This window comes from Arachis hypogaea, chromosome 14, assembly GCF_003086295.3.
Source record: "Arachis hypogaea cultivar Tifrunner chromosome 14, arahy.Tifrunner.gnm2.J5K5, whole genome shotgun sequence".
NCBI lineage: Eukaryota > Viridiplantae > Streptophyta > Magnoliopsida > Fabales > Fabaceae > Arachis > Arachis hypogaea.
Window position 1 is genome coordinate 42,364,278 of NC_092049.1, and position 21,167 is coordinate 42,385,444.

Genomic DNA, 21,167 nt, shown 5'->3' on the forward strand with positions numbered 1-21,167 from the left:
ATGAGAAATTTGGATGATTTCTCCATGTTGAGTTATAGGTGTTTCCATAAGGTTCACCTAAGTAATTTACCTCTGCTATTGCAGGGTTCTCAGGATCATAAGCTTCTTCTTCAGAAGATGCCTCTTGAGTACTGTTGGATGCAGCTTGCATTTCATGCAGACTCTGAGAAATCATATTGACTTGCTGAGTCAATATTTTATTCTGAGCCAATATGGCATTCAGAGTATCATCCTCAAGAACTCCCTTCTTCATAGGCGTCCCATTACTCACAGGATTCCTTTCAGAAGTGTACATGAACTGGTTATTAGCAACCATGTCAATGAGTTCTTGAGCTTCTGCAGGCGTTTTCTTTAGGTGAATGGATCCACCTGCAGAAGTGTCCAGTGACATCTTTGATAGCTCAGATAAACCATCATAGAATATATCCAGGATGGTCCATTCTGAAAGCATGTCAGAAGGACACTTTTTGGTCAACTGTTTGTATCTTTCCCAAGCTTCATAAAGAGATTCACCTTCTTTTTGTCTGAAGGTTTGAACATCAGCTCTAAGCTTGCTCAGCTTTTGAGGAGGAAAGTACTTGGCTAAGAAAGCCGTGACCAGCTTATCCCAAGAGTTCAGGCTGTCTTTGGGTTGAGAATCCAACCATAATCTAGCTCTGTCTCTTACAGCAAAAGGGAAAAGCATGAGCCTGTAGACTTCAGGATCTACTCCATTAGTCTTAACAGTATCACATATCTACAAGAATTCAGTTAAGAACTGAAAAGGATCTTCAGATGGAAGTCCATGAAACTTGCAGTTCTGCTGCATCAGAGAAACTAACTGAGGTTTCAGCTCAAAGTTGTTTGCTCCAATGGCAGGAATGGAGATGCTTCTTCCATGTAAATTGGAATTAAGTGCAGTAAAGTCACCACGCATCTTCCTTACATTATCATTATTTTCGGCTGCCATCTCCTCTGCCTGTTCGAAAATTTCTGAAAGGTTATCTCTGGATTGTTGTATTTTATCTTCTCTTAATTTTCTCTTCAGAGTCCTTTCAGGTTCTGGATCTGCTTCCACAAGAATGTTCTTGTCCTTGCTCCTGCTCATATGACAAAGAAGAAGGCACAGAAAAATAATAATAATAATAGAGATCCTTTATACCACAGTATAGGGATCCCTTTGTGAGTGGAAGAAAAGAGGGGGAGACAAAGAATGTGATGTAAAGGAAGAAACACAACTGTGAGGATGGAAGAGAGGTGAGATGAGATGTTAGGATATGAATGAATAAATATAATGAGATGGGGGAGGGATAATTTTCGAAAATTATTTTGAAAAAGAGTTAGTGATTTTTGAAAATGGTTTTTGAAAAATGTTAGTGATTTTCGAAAATTTTTTGAAATCAAAAATAAAAATTAAAAATAATTAGTTAATTAAAAAGAAGTTTTTGAAAAAGAGAGAAGATATTTTCGAAAATTAGAGAAAGAGAGTTAGTTAGGTAGTTTTGAAAAAGTTAAGAAACAAACAAAAAGTTAGTTAGTTAGTTGAAACAAATTTTGAAAAGATAAGAAGTTAGGAAGTTAGAAAAGATATTTTGAAAAGATATTTTTGAAAAAGATAAGAAGAGAAGATATTTTTAAAAATATATGATAGAGATTAGTTTTTGAAAAAGATTTGATTTTTGAAATCACAATTAATGACTTGATTCACAAGAAATCACAAGATATGATTCTAGAACTTAAAGTTTGAATCTTTCTTAACAAGCAAGTAACAAACTTCAAATTTTTGAATCAAAACATTAATTGATTATGTTATTTTCAAAAATTTGATATAAAAATAAGAAAAAGATTTTTGAAAAAGATTTGATTTTGAAAAAGATTTTGAAAAAGATAAGATTTTCAAATTGAAAATTTGATTTGACTCATGAAAGGAACTTGATTTTTTAAAAAATTTTGAAAAAGTCAACTCAAATTTTCGAATTTGATGAGAGAAAAAGGGAAAGATATTTTTTTGATTTTTGAAACTTTTATGTAAAACATGAAAATTATGCAATGCATGAAATTTTTAGATCAAAACATGTGATGCATGCAAGAATGCTATGAATGTCAAGATGAACACCAAGAACACTTTGAATGCCAAGATGAACATCATAGACACAATTTTGAAAAACTTTTAATGCAAAGAAAACATGCAAGACACCAAACTTAGAATTCTTTAATGCTTACGCACTAAGAATTCAAGAATGCATATGATAAACATGAAAAGACACAAAACAAAAAATCATCAACATCAAACAAGAAGACTTACCAAGAACAACTTGAAGATCATGAAGAACACTATGAATGCATGATATTTTCGAAAAAATGCAAGATGCATATGCAATTGACATCAAACTTATAACATGACTCAAGACTCAAACAAGAAACAGAAAATATTTTTGATTTTTATGATTTTCTAAATTTTTTTGGATTTTTTTCGAAAATTATATGAAAAAAAAAAATAAGGATTCCAAAATTTTTAATATGAATTCCAGGAATCTTGCCATGTTAGTCTAAAGCTTCAGTCCAGGAATTAGACATGGCTCACTAGCCAGCCAAGCTTTCAATGAAAGCTCCAGTCCAAAACACTAGACATGGCCAATGGCCAGCCAAGCTTCAGCAGGTGATCATGGATCAGCAGCAGGTGGATGAGCAACAACTAAGTTGCTCTTGATAACAAATTGCAAGCCTCAGTCCAAATGAATTTAGACATGGCTTTACAGCCAGCCAGGCTTCACATGCTTCATGAAACACTAGAATTCATTCTTAAAAATTTTGAATAAATTTTTGAAAACATTTTTATTTATTTTATTTTATTTTATTTTTTTTTTCGAAAACATATGAGAGATTTTTGAAAATATTTTTTTTGAAAAATTTTTGAAAACAAAACGAAAAGAAAATTACCTAATCTGAACAACAAGATGAACCGTCAGTTGTCCAAACTCAAACAATCCCCGGCAACGGCGCCAAAAACTTGGTGCTGTTGCCGGATCAAAAGGAAATCTGGCACTGATGTTACCGGACCAAAAGCTTGCCAAAAACTCAAACAATCCCCGGCAACGGCGCCAAAAACTTGGTGCACGAAATTGTGATGTCCAGGCTCGAACAATCCCTGGCAATGTGAGCAACTTGGTGCGTGTAATCATGATTACACACTCATAATTTGTCACAACTTCGATACAACTAACCAGCAAGTGCACTGGGTCGTCCAAGTAATACCTTACGTGAGTAAGGGTCGAATCCCACGGAGATTGTTGGTATGAAGCAAGCTATGGTCACCTTGTAGATCTCAGTCAGGCAGATATAAATAGATAATGGTGTTTTCGAATAATAAATAATAGAATAGGGATAGAGGTACTTATGTAAATCATTGGTAGGAATTTCAGATAAGCGAATAGAGATGCTTTTCGTTCCTCTGAACCTCTGCTTTCCTGCTATCTTCATCCAATCAGTCTTACTCCTTTCCATGGCTGGCTGTATGCAAGGGCATCACCGTTGTCAGTGGCTACATCCCCTCCTCTCAGTGAATAATATGCTCACGAACCCTGTCACGGCACGGCTATTCATCTGTCGGTTCTCGATCATGCTGGAATAGGATTCACCCTCCTTTTACGTCTGTCACTAACGCCCAGCACTCGCGAGTTTGAAGCTCGTCACAGTCATTCAATCATTGAATCCTACTCGGAATACCACAGACAAGGTTTAGACTTTCCGGATTCTCTTGAATGCCGCCATCATTCTAGCTTACGCCACGAAGATTCTGATTAAGAGATCTAAGAGATATTCATTCTAGCTTGTTACATGTAGAACGGAAGTGTTTGTCAGGCACGTGTTCATAGGGGAGAATGGTGATGAGCGTCACACATAATCATCACCTTCATCACGTTCTTGGGTGCGAATGGATATCTTAGAAGCGAAATAAGATGAATTGAATAGAAAACAGTAGTACTTGCATTAATCTTTGAGGAACAGCAGAGCTCCACACCTTAATCTATGGAGTGTAGAAACTCTACCGTTGAAAATACATAAGTGAAAGGTCCAGGCATGGCCGAATGGCCAGCCCCTCTGATCTAAGAACCAGGCGTCCAAAGATGATCAAAAAGACTAGTAAAAGGTCCTATTTATAATAAACTAGTCACTAGGGTTTACATGAGTAAGTAATTGATGCATAAATCCACTTCCGGGGCCCACTTGGTGTGTGCTTGGGCTGGGCTTTGAGTGTTACACGTGTAGAGGTCCTCCTTGGAGTTGAACGCCAGCTTTAGTGCCAGTTTGGGCGTTCAACTCTGGTTTTGGCTCCTTTTCTGGCACTGGACGCCAGATTTGGGTAGAAAGCTGGCGTTGAACGCCAGTTTACGTCGTCTATTATTGGCCAAAGTATGGACTATTATATATTTCTGGAAAGCCCTGGATGTCTACTTTCCAACGCAATTGGAAGCGCGCCATTTCGAGTTTTGTAGCTCCAGAAAATCCACTTTGAGTGCAGGGAGGTCAGAATCTGATTTCTGCTCAAGTCCCTCAATTTCAGCCAGAAAATACCTGAAATCACAGAAAAACACACAAACTCATAGTAAAGTCCAGAAATGTGAATTTAACATAAAAACTAATGAAAACATCCCTAAAAGTGACTAGATCCTACTAAAAACATACTAAAAACAATGCCAAAAAGCGTATAAATTATCCGCTCATCAGCACGCCAGACCCTGGATGCCATGCTAGTGCAACTTTCCAGAGAAGCTTAGCCAAGCATAGAGCAAGGGCGTGGCACGCCAGACCCTGGGTGTGGCACGCTAGTTCAAGTTTCCAAAGGCAAAGATAAGTGAGAAAGACAAAGGGCGTGCCACTTGAGTTCGAAGGCGTGGCACGCCAACACAAGAATTCCACTATGGCATGCCACTTGAGCTCGAAGGCGTGGCACGCCAAGGTTGCTAAAGAGACAAGCGTGCCACTTGAAGGGCTAGGCGTGGCACGCCAAGCAAAAATTGAAGGGCACGTGACACGCCACTAGAGCGCCAATCACACGCCAGCTGGGAGATCACACTTATTGAGCTTCTTTTCCCTCAAAAAATGTAATTTTCCTTTTTCAATTTTTAATTCTTTTATTTTACTAGGAGTAGTATAAATACCCCCAAGGAGTACTGAAGAAAGGGGGTTAAGCATTCAGTTTTAGATCCACTTTCACACTTCACTTTTGAGTACTTTTTGAGCTATGAGTAGCTAACTTCCCTCTCATTGAGAGAGGGAGCTCTGTTGTACTTGATGGATTGATAATAGTGAAATTCTTCTTCTCTTCATCTTCTCTTTGATTTGCTAGAAGGAATTTCGTTCTTAGTGCTTAGCATTCAATTATCTTGGGAAAGAGATTGAATGCAATTGGGTTTCACGGGAACCTTGGGAAAGGAAACATGAAACCATGCTTGAAATCCCTTCTCACACTTAAGTAGAATCTGGGTTTTGGTATTTGGATATGTGACATATAATCCTCCCTCTACTTGGACTTATAATGGTGTGTGGTATAATTAGGGACCAAGCATATCTCTTTTCATGAGCAATTAGACCAAGGAATTGGCTATTGATCAAGATCTAAGAGATTGAGTCACCAAGGGATTGGGGCTCAATCAATCATGATTGCCAAGAGGTCAATGAGTTGCATGATTGAAGAGGATATAAGCTAGATTTGATCCAAAGAGACAACATCTCCCAATCTGAATGAATTCCCCCATTCTTATCTATCCATTTCTTTACAGCTTGATTTTACATTCAGCAATTCCCCATTCCCATTTACATTCAAGTCATTTATGATTCTGCACTTTACATTCTGCCATTTCTATTTCTGCACTTTATTGCTTTTCTTTATATTCTAGTCATTTACATTTATGTCATTTACAATTCTGCATTTCACAATGTTATTGATCCGCTTGACTAATTCATCAATTAATTAAAACTGCTCGAATTTGCCAATCTCTGTGGATACGATCCCACTCCACTGTGGGTTATTACTTGACGATAATTTTGGTGCGCTTGCCAAAAGAACTAATTCACCAATTTTTTAATGGGGTGTGAATTGGATTCATCAATTATCTATCTGCACAACTTTAACAGAATTTCCAGTTTGGTTTTTCATAAGTAACTTCTTGTAAAATTTGCAGAACTTGAGCTTTTGAATTAAGTAAGTATAAACAAGTGTATCTTGTGTAAACATCTACAATGCTCATATAGTAATTCTGATCTGGAAACAATTGGGACAGGAATCCATACATCAATGTAAATTAATTCAAGAGGAGAAATAAAAATAATATTAGACAAAGAGAAAGGTAAGGTATGCATTTTGCCTTTTACACAAGCTTCACACACAACAGAATCAAACTCAGTTTTATTTGAATATATTACAGTGTCTAAGAATAATCTCAAAAATAATAAGTGATGGATGTCCTAATCTTCTATGCCAAGTTCTAAATTAGATTTATACATAGCAAGAAAAGATTGAAATACTTTGGATTCATTAATCTGTCTAGGTATATACATGTTTTCAAAAATATATAGATCTTGTTTAAGTATTCCTTCAAGGAGCACCACCTTAGACACCTGAGATAACACATTTTCAATTGTAAAAAATGTCTGGCCTCAATCCATGACCTACAACTAAAATTATGAAAGGAACAACTCAACTATCTCAACTTTAGTATTTTGCAGTTAGAGTTTTCCAATGTTGTTGTAAGATTGAACACTCAATCTAGACTCCAATTTAAAAATGACCACTGAAAATCTAGACTCCTATTTAAAAATGACCACTCAAACCCCATCATGCTAAGGTTGAAAACTCTATTTCCTGCACAAGTTCTCGAGTCCTATTCTTTCTCTGTTTTGTACTTTCAATGATCATCCAAATTACTTGGTTAGAAACTTCCAATTATAGTTTAGAAAACTTTGGTTTAATTTGTCTAATTTGTATATGCATAGAAATGAAAGGTTCATAGTAACCAATATATTAAATAAACTTTAGTGTGTTTATTTAATAAATTTTTATAATATTATGTCATAAACACAGTAACTCCGGAACTTTAACAATATGGACAAAATGGATTTTTCAAAAAAATAAAGGGAAAAACCTTGAAAACGGGTGTTTTGTATTAGTATATAGCAAGAATGCATATTAAAAGAACAGTGCATTTTAATTCATTTTTATACGTCAGCAATTTGATTTTTGAGGACGCATAAAATTTGAAAAACACATTGTTATCTAAAGTAGAGATAGAGTAAAGTAAGACTCACCTCTTTATTTTTTAAGTCTATCAGTAAATGTTAGGCACTATAGAAGAGACCTTAATTTTAGTAGACTGATAGCATCATAGTTGCATAGAACTTTCAATACACCCTTATCACATATACACTGCTGCACCAAGACCGTTCTAGGTGGCGGTGCACCAGACACACTCACACCCTCAAGAAACCCCCATTTAGTATTTCTTTACCAAAAAAATTAAAGACAAAAATCAGAAACCATTCCAATAAGCAATTTACATCATAACCAAACAAAATAACAAACAATCATATCACTCAAACCTTGTATCAAGTATCTGTACTATTCGAACAAATACATGTGTGTCATAATAAAGTATAATTCATATACTAAGATTAAAAGAGTACCAGTGAATGAATCTCATTATCCAAGTTGAAATAAATTTCATATACTCCAATATAAGAAATCAGGACAATTCATATACCAGTAGTGACTTGATAGTTTTCCATGCAGATCCCACTGAAGACAGGGCTTTTTTCTTGTAGTGTAATATGTCACAAACTATGAATTTATCTAAAAATTTTATTCATTCAGACTTCAAATATGAATATGATAAATTAAAACCCTAAAAAATACTAGGATTTGTACCTCTTGGATAATTTGAAGAGCAACCACTGCTCTGCTTTTGTTCATAATCGGTTTCTTGTTCGTCCAACGGCGGTTGGAGATGAAGTAGGCCAAAGCTACACACAGCAAAATGGAGGCACCGAAGCCAATGGCGCGAGGGATGAGCAACTAGTTGGGGAACAAATAGAATATTAATAGCAAATTAAACACAGCAAAACCAATTTAATAACAAAACCAGAACAAATAGAAGATTAACAGAGAGAAGAGAGGTCTAGAAGATTTAAAAAATAGAGTAGTTAAAAGGAGAATTTCACAAACCCAGGAATCAGGAAGAACGACAGCGGCGTTCACGGGACGGGGAGGACAGCGACGCTCACAGGACGGGAGAGTAGGATGCAGACGTTCACGGGACAGAGACGACACGACGAGGAGAACACGCCTTGGACCTAGACCGCGAGACGTGCGAGTCTGCGATGGCGTGTGCGAAGGGGATTCTGTGCGATGACGGTTCTAGCGTGTGCGACGGAGAGAAGAGAGTGACGGAAGAGAAAACTAAAATGCAGATAAGAGAGCGAGAGAAGAGACTTAGGGAGTTAGGGTTCCAATGAGGGGATGGTGATTTTAGATTTAGGGTTTGGCAGATAAACGAGGGTTCGACAGAGAGAGGGTTAGAGGAAAGGCTTGGGTGCGAATGTCATTGGCTTAGATAGATGAGGATGAAGGCGATGAACGGTCTCGGACGATGAAGGCATGAGGACAAAGGTCATTGGGTTAGAGGAAAGGCATGGGTGATGAACGATGAACGATGAAGACGGAGATGTTGTTTGTGGATGATGACGGCGCGGGTAACTTTTAGGGTTTTTTTTGTGACTGGGTCACTTTTAGGGTTAAAAGTTAAAACTAGTGTGTGACGTTGTTTGGTTAAAATTGAAAACTAAGGAAAAAAAATGTTTAAGTGTGGAAAAAAATTGGGTGGGAAACTAAATTTTGGGGGAGGGAACTCTATCAGTACTTTTTTTGTGGGGTGCCAAAATAAACAGAATATGGGCATGCTTTAAAAAGGTGACAATTGAAATACAAACTAGCCACGCTTTACAAGCGTGCTGGTTTCCCTCTATGGCCACGCTTTTTAAGCGTGACAAAAAAAAAGGGCGGCCAAATTTTTAATCAGTGGGCACCCTCGTAAAAGCATTCCCATTTCCCTCTATCGCCACGCTTTTCAAGCGTGGCAGTAAAAAAGCGTGGCCAAATTTCAAGTAAATGGACACCCTCGTAAAAGCGTGCCGATTTTCCTCTATGGCCACGCTTTTCAAACGTGGCGAAAAAAGCGTAGCCAAATCACAAATCAGTGGCAACCCTTGCAAAAGCGTGGCAAGAAAAAAGTGTACCGACAGGCCTTTTTTCTTGTAGTGCCGCTTTGCAGATTATCTCAGAACATTAGAGATCAAGATCCCTTTTGCAGAGGCTCTTGAACAGATATCTTCTTATGCTAAGTTCATGAAGGACATCTTAGGTCATAAGAAGGATTGGAGAGAGGCAGAAACAGTCCTCCTCACTGAAGAATGCAGTGCAGTCATTCAAAATAGCTTACTAGAGAAACTTAAGGATCCTGAGAGCTTTATGATACCATGCACTCTAGGGAATGCTTGCACAAGGACAACCTTATGTGATCTTGGAGCAAGCATCAACCTAATACCTACTTCGTTAATAAAGAAGCTCTGCTTGACTCATGAAGTCAAACTAACCCGCATATTCCTTCAACTTGCTGATGGTTCTGTTAAGTTCCCATTAGGCATAGTTGAGGATATGTTTGTCATGGTTGGACCCTTTGCTTTTCCCACTGACTTTGTCGTATTGGATATGGATGGACACAAGAGTGCATCCCTTATCCTAGGAAGACCCGTCCTAGCTACAGGCTAATGTAACACCCTAATATTCAAATCCTTATGCTCGAGTCATAAGTCAATGATAATAAAGTGGTACGACTCTCAGAGGAATTTTTAATACATAATTATAAGCAAAATTGAAAGGAGTATTAATCGAGAAGCCTGAAAAGGAGTAAAAATAAAATTGCGAATATCGTAGCGCTCAAGTATCGACAACTGAAAGATAAAGCGTGAAGTCGAAAGCGATATACTGATAAAGGCATAAAGGAGATTAAGAGAAGGACAGTATATGGACATATAACATAAGTAAATAGCCACTAGTCGCGACCCGTGAAGTTTAGGCTGGCTAGGGTACAGTATAACAGTAGTTGACAATAGTATCTCCTAATCTCTCCTGAAAGAAACATAAAAACCTCTATAGGGAAGTTCAAAAGAGTTCAATACATAATATAGGCATTTCAAAATAAAGGTGGAGAGATTATAAGCAAGATATAAAGTAGAGAATATAAAGATCTTTGCCATCTCTCAGATGAACCACAACTCACTTCTGAGCACCTGAACCTGTATCTGAAAAACAAGAGATATATACGGAATGAGAATCCCCAACCCATGGGTTCCCAGTACGGTAAAATTGCCAAATAAATACAATGCATTGTAATAAAAACTCACTAAGCATCCTAAACTTCCTTTCACCAAATATTCATCCTATGTCCTCGTTAATCCCTAAATAGGCAACTGTCATAAGGGAATGCTAAATCTAATTCCTCTTCCTCATGCCTCTCAACTCTCTAACTCTCCGACAGTTCACAATTAGAATTATAAACAAAACCATCCCCAGCTATTCTGTCTCAACAATTCTATATCATTACCTCATATCCTTAGCTGGACCAAGTGAAATCACTTCACTGCATCTACCCAGGGAGCTTAATTACCTCATTTAATAATCATCATCATTATTCAATTACGTCATCAACTCATCTCATCAAAAACAGCCCTCAGCGTCCACCGACACCAGCATGAGGGACATCTCAGTTGTACAAACACAAGCAATACAGGCAAGTAAAACATAATTAAAGTATAAGTAGAACAAGTAGCACATAATCAGGTAATATAGCATATATGATATAGAGATCCAAAACAAATAGGCAAACCCAAACAATTCAAACATATGCAAATGATGTATGACTGCGCTATGGCTGATGAGTCTCATCTGTCAGTTATAAAGCCAACCCAATAAGTCCTGGTAGCTAACCATTGGACTGTTCCTCTATCGTTCATCCCCAACTCAAGTAATTCTCAATCATAATCATAATCATACAACACCCACACTGGTGTTTATCCACGTAGCGCGGGGGGGGGGGGGGTGGAGCTCATCTGGAACTTTCACAGTGTCCAGCCACACTTACGACATAAGGTCAGCAGAGTATCGAGTCTAAACCTGAAGCACGTGGTGGCTAGTCACTACTTTAATCCAGGGAAACTCGTATCTCAGATAATCATTTCACATTCACTCGTAACATTCCATAATCATTAATCGTGACCATACCGTCACTTATACATCACATAATTGCACATTTTATACATCACTCATCGTAACCCGGGGCAAGTAGGGCGAAACCACAACCCTTGCATCCACCCGAGGAGCCTCTATACTAACCAACTTGGAGCAAGTGGGGCGCAACCACAACCCTTGCATCTACCGAGAGGTACATTCTCATATGCCCAGGAGGAACCAAAGAGGGGATCCTAACCTTCCACCATCTCGTTGGGGGCGATTTTACAATACCAGGAGGAACAAGAAAGGGGATCCTCAACTTCCTTCATCTTTCTGGGGTCACACTTTCAAGAAAGAAAGCTCAAGATAAAACAATTATTCAAAGCCATATTTTTATTTCCAGCCATAAATCAATATTTATCATAGCCATCCGGCTCATAACATAACCCATAACCAGCCAACAATCATTATTAAATACAGCCCTTTGGCTTACGGTATACACCACACTTCCATCACCACCCTCAGCAACTTATATAGTCATCATTAATCATAATTCATCATTACTCTCCTTTTACATCACCCTCAAGCTACCACCCTTCCTAGTCCCTTCTCATTTCTAGGCCTACTATAAGGCTTTAAGACTTAAAGGGTGAGAATGGAGGCTTAAAAGTATGAAATTCGGCTTTAAAAACTCAAAATCAACTTTTTCTGAAAACAGGGTGACGCGTGCGCGTCGCTGATGAGGGAAAAAACGATTCCACACAAACCCACCGGCAAGTGTACCAAGTCGCATCAAGTAGTAATAACTCACAAGAGTGAGGTCGATCCCACAGGGATTGATGGATTGAGCAACTTTAGTTTGGTGACGAATTTAGTTAAGCGAATAGTTGATGATTTGAGTGAAATTCGGTTAACAGAAGTGAAATTGCAAGTAAACTAAAGAGCAGAAAGGAAATTTGCTGAATCTTAAATGCAGAAGAAGTAAAATTGCAGAAACTTAAAATGCAAGAAATTAAAAGAGCTAAAACTTAAATTGCAAGAAAAGTAAATAACTGAAACTTAAAGTGCAAGTAATGTAAATTGCTAAATCTAAACTGTTGGAAAACTTAAATTGTAATGAATAGTAAAGGGATTTGGGTGTTAGAAATCAAAACAGAACTGGAAAAAGTAAATTGCAGTAAACTATAGAATGCTCAGATGAAGAAATTCAGAAAACAGATCAGTTAGGATTTTAGTACCAAAATAGAAATGGAAACATAAGAGTCAAAGCAGAATGAAAACTTAGATCAATTCTAAAATCTTAAAAGAGAAATTGACAATTGCAGAAGAATAACAAAACAGAAAAGAAATTAAGATCTCAATTGCTCTATTAACAAAACAGAAAACAGGAAATTACAAATGAAATAAAAGTGGAAGGAAAGCTAAGATCAGATCTCTAGTTCTTCAAAATACAAAAAGGAAAAGTAAAAGATAACTTCAAATTGAAGGAATTCAGAAGAATTCTCCAATCCAAGTTCTCAGATCCAAAACATAAAGTAAAAGGTTGCAGAAGAGAGAAAACGAAAATAGAAAGAAAACTTCAGATCTGATCTCAATTTTAAAATTCTAAAATGAAAACTAAAAGAGAGCCCCCTATGAAATCAAATTCCTATCTATTTAGACACTTTCTAATTCTGGCTTCCCGTACATGGAGTGGGCTTTTTGGCCTTGTATGAAGTGGATCAGAATGGCCATTTGTTGCAGCTCCCAGTGGAACGTTTCATTCTCTAAGTGAGCGCAGCATTCATTTATCCACGCGTGCGCGTCGCTGACGCATGCGCGTCCCTTTGCCTTTTTGCTCATCGACGCGTGCACGTCATATACGCGTGCGCGTCACTATCAGTCTTCAGCTCCAAACATGCTCGCGCGCCCCTTTCACGCGTACGTGTCGTTGATAGCGTTAACTTAGTGAGCGCTACGTTGGCTTAGTTAACACTGCTGACGCGTGCGCGTCCTCTGCGCGTGTGCGTGGGTAGCAAAATCTTAATTCAGGCTTTAGCGCCAGCCACGCGTGAGTGTGCTTTGTCCCAGGTGCTCCATCGACCCGTGCGCGTCATGCACGCGTGCGTGTCGATTTCAAAACTTTGCCCCCATTTTTAAATCTCGCCCAAAAACGCTGAGTAATCAAACGTAGCGCTCTCTTTTGAAACGAGCGCCAAACACTTCCATGTGTACGCGTCATGCACGCGTACGCGTGGGTCTTCGAGTTTTTCCCCTGACGCGTGAGCGTCCTATACGGGTGCGCGTCACAAGTGAGCGTGGCATTCATTTTTTGAACACAACGCTATACTGTATGGCTTCTTCTTTTCTTCATTTTCTCACCTGAATTCAACCAAACAAGCAATCAAAGTGTCACCAAAATCACAAGAATTTGCGTCAATAATAATAATCACTTAATTCTTGCATAAATCTCATGATTTTGTATAAAATAAATGATGTTTGATTGAATCACAATAATCATGAAATTCCACTCCAACCACTTACTTAATGTGCAAGAAAGTGCATAAAACTTAATGAAACAAATGAAAAATGCTTGTGAAACTAGCATAAGATGACTTGTCATCAGTCGCCCACGCGCACGCGTGGAAAGCGGAAAAAGGAAGTGACGTGTGAGCGTCGTCCATGCGCACACATGGGAAGCAGAAAGGTAGCGTGACGCGTGCGCGTCAGTGACGCATAGGCGTGGGTGCGTTTTGTGCTCCTCGCACAAACCCAGCACAGTACCAGCGTAACTCTCTAGATTTTCTGTTGGGGCACTTGGATCAATACAGCGACACGTACGTGTCGGCCACGCGCATGCCTGAGAGAGTAAAAATCATAAGTGACGCGTGCGCGTCGGCCATACGTACGCGTCGGAGTACGTTTTACCAAAAATTTTACTAAGTTAAAAAGCTGCAGGATTACATTTTCAACCCCCAAACTTCCGACACACATAACTTCTTCTACAAAATTCTTTTTTTAACCATTTCTGAACTGTTGGAAAGATCGTTGAATAAACTTTCATAAAAATCCAGTTTTCATGAATTCCTAACTCTGAGGACTGAGTTACGGACCGCCGAAGTTGGTCAAAAATCAGTTTTTACCTAGAAACAGAAATTACCAATTTTTTCAATGTTCACAAGCCAAATTCATTTCCACTCATCCAAATGGCCACAACCCAACCACATCCACATAATTACACTCAATCAACACCAAACCTACCTCATCTACACAATTCCACCTAAAACTATCAAATTCCACACCTCAATTCCTGAAACCATATTATTCAATGACCAAACCAATTATTCACACATTCAATATCTCAAATCCATCCAATCTCTTATATCATCACACAATACACACATCAACTTACCTTCCTTACCTCTTTCTGGCCTCCGGCCCAAATTCAAAATTTAAATACATATTCTACAAACCAATATTCATTATTCAATTCATCAAATCCTCAACACACCAAACATACAAATTCACACAATTCTCAACCCAATCATTAATTTACATTACATATCAAATATGCATATTAGTGCTAACCATTTACACAATCCAAACTTAATCCTAGGGGCATCTAGCCTAGGAATTCTCATTACACCACACGGTACTTAAATGAAACTTAAACCATACCTCTTATAGCCAAAATAATTGAGCATCTTCATGAGTGTCTCCACCAACCCTTAGCTCTAAGCCTCACCAAGGCCCTACAAGTAATATCAATCTTCCAATTGTGCACCAAAATCACCCAATACTTTAACATAATCAATTTTCACACTTATAATCAACCTAGGGTTCATGAAATTGATAAATCACAAGAGTTAGAGGGTTCCTTACCTTAACCCACGAAATTGGTTGATGGAACTCACCAATGGCTCATACTAGAGCACTCGTAAACCACCAAAATCACAAGATTTCTTCAAAATCCAAACCAAATTCGATTTTAAAGAGAAAAATGGAAATTGGGCAGAGGACAGTGGAATACTCACCACAAAACTTAGATACAATTGTAGAGGATGAAATGAGCGATGCATGGCCGTAAATGGCTCGTCAATCGGAGTTCCGGAGAGAAAGTTATGATGATTTGAAATTTGATGAAGTTAGGATTTTCTCTCTTTTTCCTCTTTTTTCCATTTCAGTGCCCCTACCCTCTTCCTTTAGGGTAAATGAGCTTAAATTCTCATAACTAATGTTTATATATGTTGGGTCTTGGGCTCACTTGGGCCCGGTTCACTTGGTTTAGTCCGTTGGCCCAACTTTGGGCCAAAACCTCTAAGATTAGAGTTTTAAATCTTATTTTAAATATTTCTATATTCCCAAATCATAAATTATTATTTCTTAAAATTATTCACTTCTAATTAATTTTCTCACCCACAGTACCGGACAGATCGCAGCCGGTACTGCTGGTCAAATTTTCAGTGCGCATTTTTATTCAGAAAACTGTTTTTTGACTCAGAAAAATTCACTGAGTCCAAATATCATATTTAAATTATCAAATTCCGATTGCTAAATTTTCTAACTATATTCGCTCCTGTATAATTTATTATTTAATTAATTACAATTTGACCAGGTTTTACAATAGGCAGAACCCTCATTGATGTCCAAAGAGGGGAAGTAACCCTGAGAGTCAATGAGGATGAATATGTGCTAAATACCGTCAAAGCCATACATCATCCAGACACCCCAGAGGAGTGCATGAGAATTGATATCATCGACTCCCTTGTGGAAAAAATGAACATGGTTACAAGACTCGAGGAAGAGTTGGATGACATCTTCTATGATGCCCAGCTCGACTTGGAGGTGGCAGACGAAATACAGGAGACTTTAAGTGCTCCTAAAGAAGATGATAAGCCTCCAAAGCTCGAGCTCAAGCCATTACCATCCTCCCTGAAATATGTATTTCTGGGAGATGCAGACACTTATCCTGTGATCATAGGCTCTGCTTTAGAGCCACATGAAGAAGAAGTACTAATTCAAGTGCTCAAGACACATAAAACTACCCTTGGGTGGACTATTAGTGACCCTAAGGGTATTAGCCCGACCCGATGCATGCACGAAATCCTGCTAGAGGATGACACCAAACCAGTGGTACAACCACAAAAGCGACTAAATCCAGCTATAAAGGAAGTCATGTAGAAGGAAGCCGCTAAATTATGGGAGGCTGGGATTATTTATCCCATCTTTGACAGCCGTTGGGTGAGCCCTGTTCAAGTTATTCCCAAAAGGGGGGCATGACAGTGGTTCATAATGAAAAGAATTAACTTATTCCTACAACGATAGTTACAAGGTTGCGCATGTGCATTGACTATAGAAGGCTCAATGACGCCACCTGAAAGGATCATTTTCCTTTACCATTCATTGATCAAATGCTAGAGAGACTAGCGGGACACACTTTTTATTGTTTCCTAGATGGCTATTCAGGTTACAATCAAATTGCAGTAGATCCACAGGATCAAGAAAAGACAGCATTTACATGCCCATATGGTGTGTTTGCTTATAAGCGGATACCATTTGGCCTATGCAGTGCACCTGCACCTTTCAGAGATGTATGCTCTCTATCTTCTTTGATATGGTGGAGAAGTTCCTTGAAGTGTTCATGGATGACTTCACTATCTTTGGATATTCATTTGAATCTTGCCTTGACCATCTGGCCCTAGTTCTTAACAGATGCCAAGAGACAAACCTAGTATTAAACTGGGAGAAATGTCACTTCATGGTGACTGAAGGAATTGTCCTTGGACATTAGATTTCGAGCAAAGGGATAGAAGTGGATCAAGCTAAGGTGGAGGTGATTGAATGATTGCCTACACCTACCAATGCCAAGGCAATCAGAAGTTTCCTAGGACATGCAGGATTTTACAAGCGGTTTATAAAGAATTTTTCAAAAATTGCAAAACCCTTGTGTAATCTCTTGGCCACTAATATTCTATTTGTCCTTGACTAAGAATGTCTGCATGCCTTTGAAACTCTGAAAGCCAAGTTTGTCACTGTACCTGTCATATCTGCACCCAATTGGGACTTACCATTCGAACTGATGTGTGACGCTAGTGACCATGCCATTGGCACAGTTATGGGGCAGAGGCATGACAAGCTTCTACATGTCATTTATTATGCCAGTCGTGTTCTAAATGATGCACAGAAGAACTATACTACCACAGAAAAGGAATTACTTGCAGTGGTTTATGCCATTGACAAGTTTAGATCCAATTTAGTAGGATCTAAAGTAATCATATATACTGACCATGCTGCTCTAAAATATCTCCTCACTTAGAAGGACTCTAAGCCTAGACTTATAAGATGGGTGTTACTCCTGCAAGAGTTTGACATAGATATTAGAGACAGAAAAGGGATAGAAAATCAAGTGGCTGACCACTTGTCTTGGATAGAACCAGTAGCGGGGACTTCTCCTCCCTCCACTGACATATTTGAAACCTTTCCAGATGAGCAATTCTTTACCATTCGAATAGCACCTTGGTTTGCAGACATTGCAACTTACAAGGCTATAAGATTCATTCCTAAAGAATACAATGGGCAGCAAGCTTGGAAACTCATGCATGATGCAAAGCACTACTTGTGGGATAAACCATATCTCTTTAAGAGATACTCGGATGGGATCATCCGACGCTGTGTGTCTGAAGAAGAAGCACACAAAATCCTATGGCACTGGCATGGCTTAGACTCTGGAGGACACTTTAGAGGTGAGTGAACAGCCACAAAGGTTATCCAAGGTGGCTTCTACTAGCCCACACTCTTTAAGAACTCTAGAGAGTTTATCTATAACTGTGACAGTTTCCAAAGAGCTGGCAATCTCCCTCATGGTCATGACATGCCTCAGCAAAGAATCCTAGAGATTGAGTTATTTGACGTATAGGGTATAGATTTCATGGGACCCTTCCCACCTTCATACTTAAACACCTACATCCTGGTAGCAGTAGATTATGTGTCTAAATGGGTTGAAGCAATAGCATCACCCACTAATGACACTAAAGTAGTAATGAAGTTCCTCCAGAAGAACATCTTTAGCAGATTTGGTGTTCCTCGGACATTGATTAGTGATGGAGGTATTCATTTCTGCAATAGACAGCTTGACTCTGTTCTGAGCCGTTACAGAGTTCGCCATAAAGTGGCAGCACCATATCATCCTCAGACAAATGGGCAAGCTGAAGTCTCAAATAAAGAACTAAAGCGAATCATAGAGAGGATAGTAAGCGCCTCTAGAAAGAACTGGGCAAGAATGCTTGATGATGCTCTATGGGCATACAGAACAACTTTCAAAACCCCTATCGAAACTTCCCCATGCCAATTGATGTATGGAAAATGCTGTCATCTGCCAGTGGAACTGGAACACAAGGCCTATTGGGCAACTAGATTCCTCAACCTTGATGCTAAAGCAACAGGAGAAAAATGGCTACTCCAACTGAATGAGTTGGATGAGTTCCACTTAGCTGCATTTGAAAATGCAAAAATCTATAAAGAAAAAGCAAAAAGGTGGCATGACAGGAAGATTAATTCCAGAGTCTTTGAACCAGGCCAAAAAGTTTTGCTCTTCAACTAAAAACTCAAATTATTTCTTGGGAAACTCAAATTCCGGTGGAAGGGACCATATGTAATTACTAGTGTATCACCTTATGGGCACATAGAACTTCAAGGTAAAGATCCAGACAACAGGTTCACTGTTAATAGACAGAGATTCAAGCATTACCTTGAATGAGATATTGATCCAGGAGGCTTAACACTGCTACTAAGTTAAGTACAGTGAAGTCCAGCTAAAGACATTAAAGAAATGCTTATTGGGAGGCAACCCAATAATCAATAGCATATTAGTTTCTATTTCTTTAATTATTCCTATTTTTAGTTAGTTTTCTTCATATTTAGTTTTTATTAATTTGTTTTTTTATGTTAGTGATCATATACAGTGTTTAAACAGACGCAAAATGATGTGGAATAGAAAACAAAACACCCTTCAGGAAGCACCACTCGGGCATTGAACACGAGAAAAGGTTGAGAATGGGCGTTCAACACCCATAAAAAGAAGCACATCTGGCGTTGAACGCCAGCCAGGGAGTACTGATTGGGCGTTCAACACCCAAGAGAGGAGGTAGGAGCATTGAACACTAGCCAGGGGGCACTGGCTGGGCGTTCAACGCCCAAGAAAGAAGACAACCTGGTGTTGAACGCCAGAATGGATGCCATTCTGGGCATTCAATGCCCAGCAAGGAGGAACAACCAGCTTTAAACGCCAGAATCAAAACCATTCTTAGCGTTTAACGCCAGAAAGAAGGCAAGAAAGATTCTACGCCAAGCAACATGAAGAACATTATCACAAAAAAATGAGTAAGAGGCCAGTAATTCCTAAGGCAAGATTCGAATTAGGAGAAGATGAATAACCCGAGATCCAAGAGCAAATTCGAAAGAGAGGATGAGAGATTCTAGCCAACCCTGAGATCAATGTTGGAACAAACATGATCCATGAATTTTATGCAAATGTGTGGATGACAGATAAGCAAAAGAAAGACGGACAAGCATTCCATACTTTTTGCACCATGGTCAGGGGGAAGATCCTCTATTTTCATCTTGATAGGGTGAGAGTGATCTTTAAATTACCTTTGCAAAAGGATGGCCCTGATTCCTACAAGTCCTAGAGGACATATGTCTTCTTGGAACTCAATGGATTGGGGATGCAAAAGGCAAGCCAAGCCAGCTGAAAAGAATGGACCTCAAGCCAATTGCTAGAGGATGGCCTGACTTCGTTGGGCATTCCATACTCCCTACTAGTAACTGCTCAGAAGTCACTATTCCAAGAGCTGTGATGATTCACTGCATCATAATGGGGAATGAGGTAGAAGTTCACTAAATAATCCCCGTGAGATGTACAAGTTTGCAAATAGGATGTCTACTCAAGCCAGACTAGCCTATCCAAATCTTATCTTTTACCTGTGCCAAGAGGCTAAAGTCATGATTCATGTAGACATATTTATTCCAGTGGAAAGCCCAATCACCAAGCAGGTGATGGAGAGCTCCAAGATACCAGAGGATCATCCCAAAAGGAAGGCACCTGAGCCTCTAACAATGACCGAAAATATAGGTTTGGATTTTCACACTAAAAATAGGATTGACGTTGCAAGTATAGTCTAAACCCAACAATTGATCATCAATCAAATGTTATCACAATTCAAACCAAATATAAACCGAGAGTCTTTCAACCTCAGATCGTTTTTCCTAGGACGAAATTGAGAGTGTTTCTCTTTCGGTTGTTAAGGGGATAAAAGGGGTTTTGCAATAAAAGAACTAAAGATTAAAAGAACTAAGCAATGATCAAAATTGGAAATTAATGTAAGTAAAGAGAAAACAAGATCAAAACTAGTGAAAATGCTATAAATGCATAGAAAGCCTTGACTTGAGAATGAGAGTCTAAGAATCCTATCATTGCCATAACCACAACTATGGTAATTATGATGAGTCAATCTTGCCTAGTCAACCCCTAACATTGACGAGTAAGTCAAGCAAGCATAATTGACCTTAATCCATAAGTCCTAGCTAACTTACCAAACTAGTTGATAAAAAGCTAGCGTCAATGGAAACAAGAGTCAACTAACTATCCAAGAATTACCACTAAATGTCAGACATTATGACTCTAGTACCCTAGGAACTCAAATCTCAAGCCAAGGTGTGAAAATCTACTCAAAACTCATAATTGGCATTTTCACAAACACCTTGTGTGCATAAAAGTAAAACATGAAAAATTGTAAGGGAAAATGGAAAACTATAATCAACCATTCACAAAATCAAATATAAACAAGCAATCAAACATAAAAAGAGCATAAAGCATTAAATTCATCAATCAAAACATCAAGAAACTCAAAATTGCAATTATGAACAA